The following is a 17592-nucleotide window of genomic DNA, read 5'->3' on the forward strand; positions in this document are numbered from 1 at the left end:
CAGGGTTCTGTCCTGGGACCATTCTTGTTCGGTATATACTTTTCCGAGGTACAGGCAAACGTGGGAGGACTATGGCTCACCAAGTTCGCAGATTACTGCAAACTGGGTGCCATAATCAACTCTCCAGCTGACACAAACATCCTTCAAAAAGGTCTCACAGAGACAGATAACTGGTGCCAGTGCCATGGTTTAAAGCTAAATGCCAAAAAATGTATAGTCATACCGTTTGGCAAAAACAATGTGCCCACAAATTACCATATAGGCGGAAACCCATTAAGTACAAAGAAAGTTATTAGGGATCTGGGGACCCAAGTTGATAGCAATCTCTCCTTTGAAAACCACATTGCCAAAGTGGTTAGAAAGACCTTCTACACAGCCCACCTCATCACGAAGGGTTTCACATTTAGATCAAGAGAGGTAATCGTGCCCCTTTATTCATCCCTCATCAGGCCCATAATAGAATACAATGCCCCTTTTGGGATGTACCTTACCCGACACCTGCAGCAATTAGAAAGACCCCAAAGTATCTCACCAAGAGGATCAAGGGTCTCAAACAGATGCCATATGCTGCTCAGTTAAAAAAACTCCAGCTCTACTCAGTTGCATACCACCTACTTTGAGGCGATCTATGCCTGACATACAAAGCTATGTCAAATCCAGAATTAATGGACATGCTCCACCTCAGTAAATCTAAATCCCTTAGAGCCACACGCTTGAGGGACTTGAACCTCAGCACAGAAATAAATAGAACTTGCTGGAGGGACAGGTTCATAACCCAGAGGCTCCCTTTGCTCTGGAATAGAATTCCAGTTCATGTGAGGCAGAGCACCTCACTGAATCTCTTCAAGAAGAATCTCGATAGGTGGATGGGGGATCATAGGTTTGTCCCAGGGATTACTCACTTGTCACTATTAGACAGAGGCACAGTAAACTAAACCTTAAAAAGGGCACAGTATACCAATTCAAGGGGTGGCGTAAGCCATACAGAATCGGGCTAGGCTTATAATTGACCCAGGGCAGATAGCCTAGTATGAACCTATGAACCTATGAACCTATAGGAGTAAATCACACAGAAAAAAATTTAAATTATGGGAACAATACATGCAGAAAAATGTTTTAGAGGAGGAATGAGATTTAACTTATTATAACCAAATGATGCCTCCCGGAGCTTCTGCATTTATATACCTCTGACTCCTCTAGACATCAAATATTTCTTGTTTATATTCGTATGAATTCCAAAATCGTGCTACATACAAAGTATTGAAAGATTTCCTCTTAAGGCTTGCACAATTACAAACACACCTGTACGGATATATAACCTCTGGCTAGTGAAGTTAAAGAGATATTGTTTGTATAATATGTATTTATACTGTCACAAATTTCATGTTTTTGTAAATATCTTGACAACCACATAGCATAGACACAACTGTTTAGCCTCATATGAAATATCTCCACTAGATGAACAAAATGTTGCTGATAGTATGTGTTAATGTAAGTGGCTGCGGACATATTGTTAGTTGTTTAGAAAATATTACAAACTTAATACTTACTGTGTTTACTCTGACTTTTACAATCCAGTTTTAAGACCTAGAAACCAAAGAATTCTACTTCTATAAAAATGGTTTGTCTTGAAGCGTTTGCCATTTCCATTTCTTTAGTAACCTCTATGGTTCCAGAAATATGTTCATTTGTTTGAAATGTGAAGACATAATTTTTATTCTATCAAAAAGCTTAGGCTCCATCCATTGGAAGCTACAGTTCAAGCTTCCAGACGTCCTTTGGAGGAAATGAGAAGGCAGGAATTGAATAATTTATGCAATATTGCCTAGATTATAGGATATATAACAACAGAGATAATATATAATATTTGTAAATGGTTTGATTACTTTTATATAAATATAAGTTTGCATATATCACAAGTGATAATTCAATAAAGGTGTTTACAAATATTAAGAGGTTCACGATTACTGCCCATCATTAGCAAATCCACTAAGTCAAAAAACAGTCCAAGGCATGACATTTATAGTTTGGAATATATAGGTTCATAGGTTGGTACTAGGCTATCGGCCCTAGGGCCTATGCAAGCCTAGCCATAACAATTCCCTGGATATTTCTTCCCACAATATTTACTTCTCCAGGCCCCTGTCTAGCAGGGTGACTGACATGATCCCCGGGGTGAATTTCCTATCTCCCATCCAATCATCAAGGTTCTTTTTGAAGAGGGCCAAAGAAGCGCTCTGCGTGATATGTATGGGCAATCTATTCCAGAGTATGGGGAGCCTCTGGGTCAGGAACCTATCCCTCCAGCATGTTTTGTTCATTGTGATGACAAGGTTTAGATCCCTGGAGCGTGTGGCTCTGAGGGATTGGGATTTCTTTAAGTGGAGCATGTCCAACAGCTCAGGGTTTGACATGGCCTTGTATGTTAAGCAGAGATCGCCTCTGAGTAGATGATATGCCACAGAGTATAGCTGGAGTTCTTTTTAGATGGTCAGTATATGGCATCTGCTTTAGGCCTGTGACTCTTTTAGTGAGGTATTTCTGTGGCCTTTCAAGCTGTTGCAGATGTCTTGTGAGGTACATACCAAACAGGGCATTATACTCTACAATGGGTCTAATGAGGGATGAGTACAGTGGGAAAATGACCTCCTTTTTTCTGGATGAAAAGCCCTTAGTGATGAGGTGTGCCACATAGAAGGATTTCCTGACTGTTGTGGCAATGTGGTTATCGAAAGTGAGACCACTGTCCACCTGTGTCCCTAAGTCTCTCATCACACTTTCGATGTTTAGTGTCCTGCCACCTATGTGGTAATTCATGGGTACATGTTTTTTTCCAAAGGGGATAACTATACATTTCTTGACATTAAGCTTGAGCCCATGGCTCTGGCACCAGGCATCTGTTTCTGTAAGGCCCTTTTGTAGAATATCCACATCATTTGGGGATTCAATAATGGCTCCCAGTTTGCAGTCATCTGCAAACTTTGTTAGCCAGAGTCCCTTAGTGTTGGCCTGTACTTCAGAGAAGTAGATGCCAAACAAGTGTGGTCCCAGGACTGAACCCTGAGGTACTCCACTTGTCACTTGTCTGGAGTTGGATTTGGAGTCGGCTACTTTTACTAACTGAATGGAAATGTAGTACTGTGTATGAGAATATGCAGAAGCATAACCAGCTAATTTAATATAAAGTGATCTAACATGGCAGAACTACAGACTTTAAGTACATAAAAACAAAGACTAGTCCTGGAAAATTCCTTCCAATCATAATTTATATCCTTGATTGACATTAGAAATATCAATCATCATTCAGAGACTACTGACACAGGTTATGCTTCTGCATATTCTCATACACAGTACTACATTTCCATGATTTCATTGGCTTAGTACACAAACAAAGCTGTATGAAATACAAAACAAGTAATTAAACAAGGTCACACTATCTAACTGCTTTTCTTAGATGAGCATGTTCCATAATATTCCATTGTTTTATAATAATGCAGTAATAAGAGTTTTACTCAAAGTGGCAACACATAGTTGCTTGTATCCATGCCTCACAGAATACAAATATGTTTCTGTTCTAAAATATAGAAAACCATTTTGACATGTTTGAACACTTATATTTTAATACTTTTCCTCTGACATTGTACTCATATGTCAACTGGTCTATTAGTGCTAATTTATGGTTAGACTAGGTTAACAATGTGCACATACAATCCTCCCTTCAGATTAATCCAAACTCAGCTGTTTAAAAATATTTTCTGACAAGATACTGCAGTATGCGACCATTAGGCTTGAATTTCACATTTTGCCCATTTGCAGTCAGTATTTAATGGCAATGATCTAATCCTCATTCCTGTGTCAGTACTTCAGATGCATTTCAGGTTTCACAATGTCAAGTCTTTTTCACTTCATCAATATTGATTGAAGCTGCTAGCTAGTACTGCTCATTTTCATAATTCTGCTCAATGATGCCAATTGCTTTTACATATCTTAGAAAATCCTCCTTTTCTGACTCAGATTCTGCAAGATTGATTAAACAGTGGACAATGGCCCTATCATACCTATAGTCGCACCTATTGTAAGCATGAATTAAACATGTGAGTTCAGACTTGCATTTTGGACTCTCATTATTTCATAGCTTCCTTTTTTATATCAATTAGTTTTACATCATATTCTGCCTTTGCTTCTCATGTTGCCTTATTTTTACAAACATTCGTTTCATCAGTTACTTATTTTATTTTTGCATGAGTAATTCCACCTAGAAATGATGAAAAGGGGCAGAATGTTTAGAGAAACATAACTGACTTTATTAGATGCTGAGAAAATAGACAAGGTGGAAAACTCCCTTGCTACAACTCTGCTCAAGTTTGCCACCCTTGTCTCTGTTCTCATCTTATGATAACGTCAGGTATCTTTCTCTTAAAAACTTGCCCTTTTTCCATTATTTCATATACCATAAATTATTTTATCTCATATTAAAGAATCATACAACTCATCAAATTCATGGTCTTTGTTCCTCAACTTAATAGCATAACTATATGTATCTTTATGATCTTGTTCCTGTGTGAAAGTGTCTAATGTTAAGTTCTTTCAGAGATGACATTAATGCCATTTTTTAAGTGTTTCTTGCCTTTTTCATGTTTATAAAAAGCAAAACAGTTAAATAGACTTATGGCTTCTCTCCAGCAATACATGGGGAAGCTGCACACAATGTGTCCTCAGATTTTATAGCTAATCCACTTGCAGTGGAGAATAAATTATATTTTTATAACCAAAGCATCCAGTTCTTCAGCCATATTCTCTTACATCACAGGAATTTATGTCAGGTGCATTTTAGCAGGGATGTAGTAATGGAGTTTGCTACCCTAGGCATGACACCCGCATGGTGCCTCTGTGCTTTTTATAAGCAACTATGATCATTTAATGACAACATATAAACACTGTTATTTTTTAAGGCAGCAACTAGTTAGTAGGTCTATAAGCAGCTGTGATCACTTAATAACAGCATGCAAAAATTGTCAATTTTTTAAGGCAGCAAATAGTAGGTTGTTGCATTAATAATCATGCTTTTTATAAAGATTCTGCAGTCATATGTACCAGCTTAATAACTCATTACTACCTTTAAAAAAGGACCATTTAACAGTTTACAAGCCATTACTAAGTAATTGTGATCACAGTACCTACTGGTGGAAAACTTGAAAGCTAATTAAAAAAAAGTATGACAGTTTATAAGCAGCTGTAATAGCAACCTATAAACAGCAAACTCTCTGTCCTTCCTATGGCTCTGCAGATGTACTACATTTCCTCTGTAGTATCTCTATTTCCAAGTACAAGAACTTGTGAAACCAAACATGCTCTTTCAAACTCTGTAGGTGTATGACTTTAGTTCTGGCAGCTATTTCATGAATCTATGCCAGTGTATCATGTCAGGAAACTAAAAATAACAAGCAAAGATGGGAGATGTTTTCTCTAAAAGCAAGTATGTATCTTGTGACACGCTTATCATTCTAGCTAGCCTCATTACACTTAAACATCATTCTAATAACAAGATGCCCAAGCTGCACTGACTTCTCTCCACAAAACAAAAACAGAGCTATGGCTGTGCTGCAATGTCCTCCTGGATTGACCAGCTCCTCACTGTATTACAGAGAATAAGCCATGCACATTGCAACAGAAACGTTCCTTGTTACCTTTGCTGTGGCCTCATACATTTGGTCTGTATCTTAAACTTACCATCCCAGCTGATGATATGGACAGAGACTAACTTAAAACTGAATGCTTTGTCCTGAGACTCACCTTTTGCTTCCCTACCACAGTCAAGTATATCCACTATGCTATTCTTGCTGCACCAGTACAAGGGTCATTCTCCCAGTCTCCTGTCTTCTCATATGAATAAGACATTAGGATACCTAAAAGTTTCTCCAAACAGGGTAATGATTTCCTCCTAACCTGGGCTCAGCAATCCAGTCCTTTTCAAGACAGGAATGTAAAACAAGTGATGCCACTGCAATAAAATTGGACAAATCACAATATACAACATACTGAAACAAAGTTTTCTGAAACCACAGATGACAGTATAGATAATAATATCAAACTTTAATAAAACTATGGAGGTTTACACTTTAACTAAAAGCTTCATCAGGCAAATATCAGCATTACATAAAATCATTCTATTTATACATGTTAAACCAAATCACATGTCTAAAACTCACATTAAAAATCATGTGACTACAATTCACTTAATAAACACAAATTATCTAATTAAATACTTAGAGACATTCATCTAACTTGGTTCCTTAAATCCTTCAATGTAGACAATACTGAATGGAAAAAGATAAATTTGAACTGCACTATTCAATATACGGTGGCAATGAATATGTTTTTTTGAACCGATAGAAAGTACCTTAAAAACAGAGGTAATACATTGTTATAATGATTTGATTGCCACAATAGAGACTTACTCACAATCAGTGCTTTTGGACTGAGACATTGGATAGACTTGCAGCATTTGAAAATAGATCAATAGAAACTAAGAAGCATAAGCTCACCGAGACTTTAACGATTTCAAAACAGGGAGAGTTTTCACATATTCCAATCATAGTGGCCATAACTTAAAAGAGGCAGGAACCACCAACACTCAATGTAAGTCAATGGAAGATGTACCTTACGAATGGAAGAGTGACCTATATGAACAGAGCATGTGACAGTGGATTCAGACTCCATTATATCTTTAGATCCTTTAGATTTTCTGATGCTGCAGAAAGAATCCTACCCAATGCCAACACAATGAGAGAGGATCAGCAGCAGCAAAGGCAGGAACAGAATGAGGCAAACAGAGTGGCATTCTTTGACAAGGAGTCAAACCAGACAATAAATGGTATTGTACTTAAACTGTAACAACATCCGTTAACTGAAGCTGAATATGCAGTTTTGAATAAGGGTTTAACATCTGTGCCAGCTAATCCTCTTGATATTGCTTCTATATTATTGGAATTTAGACTTTTTAAGACAGGTTTGAATCTGAAGTTACTGTATGGACAAGATGAACATTATCACACACCTGTTAATAAATAGAAAAGTATGTATGTACTCACTAGCAATCTTATTATATCGGCATTTGAGACAGAAATAGAAAATTATATTTATAATTTATTTATGAACATGAAAGAAAATGTTTTATAATCTGGCTCATGAACAACAAGTAGCTTTAAAATCTTTGACTGATAATGCCAATAGTGTAATCAAAAATGCCGGTAAGTGAGAGGAAGTTGTCATCTTGGATGTTACATATTATGATACTATAATGTTAGAAATGCTGGCCACAGATGACTATATGCAAGTAACCAGAAGACATGTAATGACATTAATCATGAGTTCATTCTATTATATATAATAAGCACTTGAATGGAGAAATATCTCAGGATGTTTTAGATTATCTGTATGTGACAATACCTAGATAGGATTTGTATTATTTATACAGTCCCTAAAATTCATAAATCTCCAATTAAACCTCCATTAAGACTAATAGTCTGAACAAGAGGGTGGGTCACTGAACTTGTTTCTAAATATCTTGAAAATAAATTGAAAATAGTTGTGCAGGCTTCCACAACTATGGTCAAAGATACAGCTGATTTTTTACAACAACTTTATCACTGGTCAAGTAACAAAAGAATATAATAGGCTGCTATTTTGTAACTTTGGATGTTGATTCTTTATGTACTTCTATACCAAATGAAGAAGGTATAGAATCCCTTAGAGAATACATTTTGCAGACTACCATGTTGACTTCAACAGAAGTGAATATGATATGTGCATTGTTAAACATAGTATTAAAGAATAATGTATTCTTGTTTTGCACTAAATATTATAAATAAAAAAATGTGTGGCCATGGGCACTCCCGTGGCCAACACCTATACCAATATAGTTATGAATGCATGTGAAAATGAGTATGTTTTGTCATAATTAAATAATCAGTTTTATCACAGTATATTATTTTACAAGCAATTTGTGAATGATTTTTTTTATATGGAAAGGTTCATTTATTTTATTAGAAGAATTTATAACTGATTTAAATACTACCACTAATTTTTTGAGATTTAAGAAAACAGTACATTTTCCCAAATAGACTCTGACTGATTAAAAATATGACAGGAGGCATATAAACTACCCTATGTAGGAAGGAAGTGAAAAAGAATACATATTTACAGTGAACAAGCATGCATCCACCACATATCTTTAATAAAATTGTTAAAAATTAAATGATGTGAGTGAATAAATTAAATACAACAGATAGCGAAATGTATGCTCAGATGAATGATTTGGCTAAAGATTTTACAGCCAGAGGTTATAAAGAGCAGCGAGGGACAGCTATAGACAGAGAAATTACACAAAAGGGAAATTTGGAGGTTAGACCTATTTTTTCTGAAAGCAGGGACTCTCAACAGATACAAAATAATACTAATTTTAAACATAAATGTAGATGTGTCTTAATATATAATAGGAATACTACACAAATTCAAAATATTATTAATATTATTAAAAAATATTGGCCTATAGTACAGCAATTATCGCATTTAAAGGGATTACAAGTGAACAACTTAGTTTTGCTTATAAAAGATCAAATCAAAGAATTTATGTTACAAGGAACAAATATGTACTATAAGTAACAGAAGTATGAAACAATGCATCTTTAAATGCAATAAATGAATGTAGTGTAAATGTATATATACAGATAAATGTGTTATATACATACTATAACTAAGAAGAACTTTTATTTACAGGCATATGCTACCTGTGATACAAAAAATATAGTTTATATAGCAGTTTGTGAAAAGTGCAATGCCTTCTATATAGATAAAACTAACTGTAAATTAAAGGAACTCATAGGAGACCATTTATCAGAGATACAAAGGGCTATAGAAACTAATGCTTTGTTCAGACATGTTAAAACAACTGATAGCACAAATGTTTTAAGTCTGTAATTTTACATGCTGTTTATGAACATATAAAAGGTGGAAGTATAATGAATGAGACAGAGAAAGAAGACAACAAATTGATGATTAGGTTTAGGGTACAACAATATCCTGTTCTGAATGAAGTATTCAGTATTAAGCCTATACTGAAGAATTTAAGGAACAAAGTTAGATGAATGCCTCTTTAAGTATTTGATTAGATAATTTGTGTTTATTAATTGAATTGTAGTCACATGATTTTTAACGTGAATTTTAGACTTGTGATTTGGTTTAAAATGCATCAATAAAAGGATTTTATCTAATGCTCAGATTTGCCTGTTGAAGCTTTTAGTGAAAGTGTAAACTTGTGTGGTTTTATTAAAATTTGATATTATCTATACTGTCATCTGTGGTTTCAGAAAACGTTGTTTTTAGTATCCTTTTCAGGAGAGGACCAAGACCTCTCATTTGGAGGAGCTAATTTTCATATTATCCTTTTCAAATGTCTGATGTTAAGAGAAATGTTAGCACCAATTCACTTGCTAAGCATAATAGTGAATATGGTGAACACCAAAGATTTATATTTAGGGTAACAGGCCAGATATTTAAATCTGTAAGGAGAGGTGATATAAACAACAAACTTGAGGTAAAAGAATATGAATGGATTCTTAGAATGCAAGCCGATGTCTATCATGGTCTTAACCAAAATGTCTCATTAAAACCTGTACTTAGATACAAGCAGATGTATCTGCAATAGCAGTGTTTAATATATATATATATATATATATATATATATATATATATATATATATGTGTGTGTGTGTGTGTGTGTGTGTTGGACTATATGAAAGGTTTCTTTAAAAGTTTAATTGATTTTAAATTAATTGCATTATTGGTATTTTAATGATCTCATTAAGGCTGTGTGTTTTGTATATAAGGAGAGGGGTAAATGCTACTTTTATACACTGATGAAGGTTTTTTTTTTTTACCTGAAAGCTTTGTTTATTAAATAGTGTTTTGTTGAAATTGCGTGGTCATGTTTGTTTTTATTTTATTGTATTCTTTTCAAATGTGCCAGCAAATCACTCCATTGTGTACACTGAAAATCACAGTCACTTGAATGTTAAAGGACAACACCATCTGCAGACAAAATGCAACCATCATGCCTTACAACTGGATACTCTTCAGACTGCGGCTAAGCCTTGATATCCTTATGAAACTCACAAAAAAAAATGGAATAATGCAGCAACCCTAGGTCATTGTACAGTGGTGCATGGCCATACACGCTCTCCAAGTCCAAAATATGTATGTACTCAGTACTAGTACATATCCATGACCCCTTCGATATCTATGCAAGGACAGAGAGATGATCCAGTGTTCCACAACCAGGACAGATACCTATGCAAGAACAGACAGATAATCCAGTGTTCCACAACCAGGACAGACTTTGCATTATACCACCTGAATCAGATGCTTATGAATGTATTAGTTAAACCTCCTTTCCAACACCCTATCTCATCCTGTCTCAGCTGATGAGTTTATTTTCTCCAAAACTAAAACATGTTTTTTTGTTCTTTTTGAAAATGAAGGACCAGTACACAAGTTTGCTAGCTCAGATGTATGCAGTATTGAAAAGTTATGTTAACAATTACAGCCCATCAATGTCCAGCTTCTTTAAAATGTCTGGAAAGCTCTTAACCACTCCTGTAGCTTTTTGACAGCAAAACTGTTTAGTTGGTGCAGTGACCTCAGCTACCTCAAAAGATGAAACTCCACCATCTGCCTCTTGCACATGCCTCCTCATCTGAAGGCATGTTCACACCAACACTACTCTATTAATCAATGAATAAAATAAGCAGGGTGGGTCAACAGCCTTACCTTGTACAATATGTTAGAATTGTTCTTTAACTCATTGAAGCTTAAAATACATTTTTTGCATATTTCCAGTTCACACCAATAGCTCCTTTGGCATCCAGACCTTTATTAGGTCTGGCTTATTTAACTTATCAACTTACCAGCTTATAATAGGCAGTATTACAAAGAGCAAGGAGTTCCTAACAAAATGACACTAAAACTGTTAATCTATGATGTGCTGTAGTAGAGAAATGAATCACTATTTGTCACTTATTATTCATATTTTCATAACTTAGAGCTCTACAGATTATTGAGTGGTATGGTGTGATATGCCATGGTGGATGACACGGAAATTGATTGCCAATGTCCATTTATATCACACTATACCCGAGATATTGGTAGTTTGTTAGAAATTATGAAAATATACAATATTTCCATTTGTACTTAATACTTCAAAAACAAATTTCTTACAAAGTGTTGCATGGTATCACGAGAAACCTTAGATGTTGAATAAAACTATCTTTGGCATTTGCTACATAAGTTGCACATCTTGAGAGATATTCAGTGTTATTTACACTGCTAATTATACAATTATGCATACATTTTCATATTTCTGTAAATATCTCAATAAACATGCACTCAGAGAAAAGTTTTGTTGCCATATAAACGCTTATGTCTGGTTAGCAGAAATAATTTAATAATATATGTCCTGGTTGCACTGGGCGGCCACGGTGGTGCAGTAGTTAGCGTTGTCCCCTCACAGCAAGAGGTTCTCCGGTTCGATCCTTGGCTGGGGTGCCTTCTGTGTGGAGTCTGCATGTCCTCCCTGTGGTCACATGGGTTTCCTCCGGGTGCTCCGGTTTCCTCCCAAAGACATGCTGTTGGTGGATTGGATACTCTAAATTGGCCCTAGGTATGAGTGTGTGTGTGTTTGTGTGCCTTCTGTGGAAGGTTGGGTGCCGGGCTGGCAACTCGACACCGTAAAACGTCTACTGACAATAATGAGCAGTCAGATGATCTGCTGTGGAGACCCCTAACTGGGAAAAGCCAGAAAAAGAAGATGTCCTGGTTGCACAGTTTCCAAAGTATGAAAATTTGTTTGTGAAAGTTTAGCAAAAACATAATTTGGGGTTCATGTTCATTATAGTATATTACACTCTTTATTGAAATACTATGAATGCACTATTACCACTGTAAAAATACTTCTTACTGACATCTTTGCTGTTTGTGCAGTTTTAATAGCTTTTATTGTTCTTATAACATTCACCTGTCTTGTGCTTTTTAAGTTTATTTTTCAGAAAACATTCAAGAATGCAAACTGTGTGCATGCTGCTACAGGTGTGACACTCGACACCACATAGGTGTTTATGAGTTAACATGCTTATTTATCACCGAAGTAAACTGCCATCGTTCCTAAACTTTGACTTGAGTTATTAATACGATTCTGAAGCAGCATCCACATCTGAGCTAGGAAGGAGTTCACTAAATTTTCACGGAAGTAAACTGCCATCGCTGCTAAACTTGAGTTATTAACACGATTCTGAAGCAGCATCCACACCTGAGCAAATTAGAAGGAGTTCTCTAAACTACGGTCTTAATCCATTACGGCCATCTTTACGGCTATCACGGTTCGGAGCATCCACGACGAGTCTCTAGGGTTGCCACCTTTTCAGATGCCCAAAGTGGGACATTTTTGGTACAAACGTCAGATTTTGCAGGGCAAAACATACCCACAGCCAGTGCAAAGGACAGAACTTCACTTTTCTGCCTAAATAAAAGCTTATTCTTGTAGCATTTGAAGTTGCTTATTCTGTTTCTATAACATTTAGGTGTTTCAGATACAGATTAACTGCTTTATGCAACTATCGCATACAATATATTACATTTTTGTCCTAAAATCTCAGGACATTTGCCATTTTTTTTTGCAGGACACAACTGCCCAAAGAGGGACTGTCCCTCCCTCACAAAGTGGCATAGGTGGTATCCCTAACGACGACTTGTGCGTTTCTTAGCTAATACTGGAAATTCCAAACGTCATGTGATATACTACAAGGTGTCAGCTGAGCTGGGCGGAACGCTGCATCAAAACATTGACTGAATTCTTCGTAACACGGAAGTGAAAGTAATGACTATGGATTTGTACAATTCTGGGATGGTGCTGTCCCTTTTTAGTACAGAAAAGTATGTCTGGAGTTAAGTAGCTGGTGGTTGTTGATGATTTGGTTCTTGTTTTCCCTTTTCGTTTGTTTGCGCTTAAAAATAACTGGCAAGAGGTAGAACAGGTAATGTGGTCTTATGACTGCAGTTTTTTCTTTATGAATGTTTTTAAACAAATGTTTGACTAAGGTAAGCTAAACTTTGCGTTGGTTAAAATTTTAATAGGGGTTTCTTAATCGAAATTATACGAGGAATTTAGTAGGTCAGAATTTATGGTCTTCCGCATTGATACTAAAGAGTTTAGTAGCTTGTTTTGCAGTGAGGTTTGCAATGTCGTCACTGGGCTGTGGTCTGAAACTAGAACTAACTAGAGTGGTTAAAGGTTCTGTTTTGCTGCTGCCCTCCAGTTAATGGGGGCACTAGGCTTATTTTTTTAAGTTAGTGAACTGACATTTTTCTGTTACTCTGGTGAATTTGCCCGTGTTTGCTTTGTTGCTTGTATATGGAGAAGGTTTATAAGCTAAGCCCACTGTTTTCAAGAATTTTTAAGTATGCCGTGACTTAGGGACTCCATTCTCTTCATGGTATGAAACAAAACAATTGGATGATTATAAAAAGGGAAAAGGTGCATACACAATAACGTAGCGTAACCATATGTCCCTCTTTGGGCACTTGTGTCCTACGAAAAAAATGGCAAATGTCCTGAGGTTTCAGAAAAAAAAAATACTTGCCAAGGTTTCTTTAATAGTGAAACTCCAAATGGTATATAAAATAGCCTAAGGAAATCGAATTATTTTTCGAAAAGTGACGATCTCTCCTTTGCACTGGCAGTGAAATGTTTTGTCCTACAAAGTCTTACAGTTCTATAATAATGTACCACTTTGGACACTTGAAAATGTGGAAACTCTAAAATGAGAGTCTGTTGGTGTCTAGCATATGGAATTTATGCACTGCTTAGTTTCTCTCCGTGCGTATCATGTCAGGTTTACATGAACTGCAACCGTGTCCTGTTTAGAAATTTCTCTGTCCTGTTTCTTCTATTTTCTTAACTGTTATGCTTTAGCTTTTTGCAACCCCCCCCCCAAAAAAAAAACTACATTCTGTATACTCACGCTTGCTTTGCCTAAAGATATAAAAACAAACATTTGTTAAAATAAACAACATTTGTGCTAAAGAAGAGGGGTCAATTTTGGTGATATCTCAGATTTGTTGTAGAACTGGCTTGCATGGATTAGCTTCAGGTGGGGACTCCTTGATACATAGTTGAATAACAGAATGATGTCAAGTTAAGTCATGTGAATTCTGGCCCTTAAAAAGCTTGGAAAGCAATGTGTTGCCATTACCAGCTCTCCCATCCCCAGTACTCACTAGAGTTATAAAATAAAATTTTCTTAATCAAACTGCATTCTTGCATGAGGGAAGACTTGTTAGTTATTGTGTACCAACCTTCATTAGGATTGGGAATTCTTTGATAAGTATTTGAAATGATGATTTTGTTGCAAAGGTGAAACCCTGTGGAAACATAACATAAAATGAAAACATTTTTTTTGCAGAGATCCCCACCCCTACCCCTGCTGAAACCTGGGTTGGAGTAGGTTGAGTCAAGAACTAATTCCATGGCACAGACTGATGGCTCCCTAACTGTACCACAGATTACTTGGGTCAGTTAATGGTACAAATGTTTGAGGAGCTAGCAAGGCAGAGTTGGTGCCTGATAACCTGTTTTGGCAGAGGGGAGGCAGCCTTCACCACCATGGTGTTAATTCCACCAGATTGTACCAGTAGCTCTGGATCAGGCCATATTCAAGGTACTGTTATGCAGCTACTATGTGGAAACTTGTTTACATAAAGGATATAGGCTTGGTATTGCTGGGGCCACTGTTGCAGACACTTATGTCAGCATGCTGGGGTGAGTGTGCATAGGCATCTAAAAATGTAATTGCCTGGACGACTCATCTGCGCAAGAGGAAGTTAATAGTCATCAGGCTTTGGGAGAGAGGAAAAAAAAAAACACAAGAAGAAGAAAAAAAAGAGTGTGATTAAGATAGTATAGATGCCCAAGATGAGACTTTGCAGTATGGGTTGGAGATGTGGAAGGAAGATGTGATATGGAGCAATTGAAAGACCTGGAAAACTTGAAAAGGAGAGGAAGTATTTAAAAAAAAAAAAAAAAAAAAAGATTGTAGAGTTCTGATTGAGCTAGTCAGAACATTTTTAAGTCATGGCCATGCGTATGCACACTGAGTTGTGTATATTAATTAGTAATCGATTCTGATTAAGGGAGTGAGCTAGTCAGAACATTTTTAAGTCATGGCCATGCGTATGCACACTGAGTTGTGTATATTAATTAGTAATCGATGTGCATGCTTAATAAGATTGTATTTTCGACAACAGAACCAACAAGTTAGCCACTGATAAAATTTCAAGTGAGGATATTACCCACAGTAGGTAACTTTCAGTGTTTTTTTTTTTTTAATTCTAAAGGTTTCCTGCTGAGCTGTCTTTCTGTTTCTTTTTGCATTCGATCTGTTGGCTTGACTCATTTTTTTCTAGTGTACTGAAAAATGTTGCTTTACAGAAATGTATAATTTTTAAGTGTGATATTATAGTAACATTAATGATGGTTTTTATATGGTTATTCAGAAGTGAGCTGTTACCTGCAGCTTAACATCGAATATTTTTAGAAACTTGGCTTTAGTACATTTTTTTATTTAGTTGTATGTATGTTTGTTAACCAGGTAGGTGAACTGGACTTGGAACGGTTTTCAGTTACAACTCTGGGTGCAAGTAAACAAGTTTTAAAATTTCACATAGATACATGGATTTTAACAGCATTCAAAATAATTTCCCAAAGCTGTTAAATGTATTCACAAAGTTAAAAAGGATACCACAGTTTTCACTAGGACATATGTTGTTTGTGTGTTTTGCTGAGGTATAGATTTGATATGTTTCCCTCTGAGGTATGGATTCATGCAGTTATGACTGTGGAGACAGCAATGTTTATATGCAGGTGGGGGCAGTGCACTTGCGTAATCTACTTGTATGGCAAAAATGCAATGAGTCACCCAACATACTGAGGTGCAGTATCATTTGACCTGGAGTAGGTTTAGAATTTGTAGATATTCTAAGACTACTGAGTCTTATAACCATTTTCTCTTTAGGTAAACAGTAAAAACCAACAGCATAAAACCAATAACCAAAAAAAATGCCATACCAGATGTCACTTGGACTGCAAACCAGGTTTAGTGTTTAAAAACAATCGAGTTCAAGTGTGTTCATTCCATTCAGTTCAAACAGGAACTTCTTCAGAAACAAGCAACTGTTCTGGTGGATTATATAAACTTAAAGGCACCAAGCCCTATTCCTTTTAATGTAATAGTACTTGCAAAACAAATATCAAAACGTGTATAAAAAATGCAACAGAAGTTTAGAAGCAAAGCATACAGTATTAAAAACAAGTTGGTAATGTTTAATAAATATATTAGACTTAAAAATCCTAGATGTTCAAATATTAACTTCCTTTATTTTTAAAATTGGCTTAATTGAAATAAGACTATTAATACCAGGGGGGCTGAAAGCTCTAAGCAGTATTTGCCAGTATAGTTCCCTTCATTCAAGGGCTAGCTCCCAGTCACAACCCCTATGAGATGGGTTAACCTGCTCCAGTATACTGAAGGCAAACGATTTAAAATCATGTCATTGAGTAGAATGTCCTGTAAGCATACACATTGATAAATTCTGTTCTTTAAAGGCACCACTGTCTTATTGATGTAGAAGGGTGAATAGGAACTACAGAATGCAATGTTGCAGTTATAATGCCCCTTCAGGGAAATTGTCCTGGGATAACATGGAGTAACCAGGTGGGTGCCTTGCAGTATATACCTGCACAGCTCACAGGCACCACAACATTTCATCCCCATGTTGTGGTGCACTGTAATCTGGTGGGCGTCATTTCATTCCAAAATTGCTTTTACATTTTTGTTGGTTTTTGTACATGTCTGGGTGGGCTTCCCGAAGTATCCAAGAGACCAAAAGAGCCAAACACAGTGGACCAATGCATGTTGATAATCTTATCCAATCCAGTAACTAAAACACAGAAGTCTTGAACAACTACCAAACAGGAATCTGTGTAATTCAGCGTCTTTATTGGAAAAACTGACAACAAAAATCATAACTTAGCGCTTTCACCCTTGCAATAAAGGCATTATTGGAGATTATTTCAAGCAGATCACTGGTGTAGCAGTGGGGGCAAAATGTGCCCCACTTTATGCCAACATGGTTCTAGTTGACTGGGAGAGTGATTATGTATTTTCTTCTCCAATGTTTAAGCAGAATATTGCGCTATATGTACGTTTTTTAGACAATATTTTAATATTTTGGAAGGGCAATGAAAAAGATATTATTGAATTTGTTGAAGCTCTTATCAATAGCACCTCTTTCTTAAGGTTTACTTATAAAATACACAATGACAAATGTGAATATTTGGACATAATGTTAATTAAGGACAGACTGAATAAGACTTTAGTTTCAAGTATTTATCGTAAGAAGACGTTTTCTAACTCTTTCCTTCATTTTCAAAGTTGCCATCCTTTTTTTCAGAAGAAAAACATCATAAAGGGGCAAATGGTGAGA

General features: G+C 36.1%; 1 protein-coding gene across 1 annotated transcript in view; it reads left to right on the forward strand.

Moving 5' to 3' along the window:
- Positions 1-12931: 12931 nt before the first annotated feature.
- Positions 12932-17592, forward strand: part of OPTN (optineurin) — a 700455-nt gene continuing 695794 nt past the window's right edge. Inside the window, exon 1 of the mRNA XM_044087961.1 lies at positions 12932-13085. The gene's annotated coding sequence lies outside the window, so the exon portion shown is untranslated. The remainder of the gene's footprint in view (positions 13086-17592) is intronic.

Source organism: Protopterus annectens, chromosome 11.part0 (assembly GCF_019279795.1).
Source record: "Protopterus annectens isolate FY-2018-M chromosome 11.part0, PAN1.0, whole genome shotgun sequence".
In the NCBI taxonomy this organism is placed as follows: Eukaryota; Metazoa; Chordata; order Ceratodontiformes; family Protopteridae; genus Protopterus; species Protopterus annectens.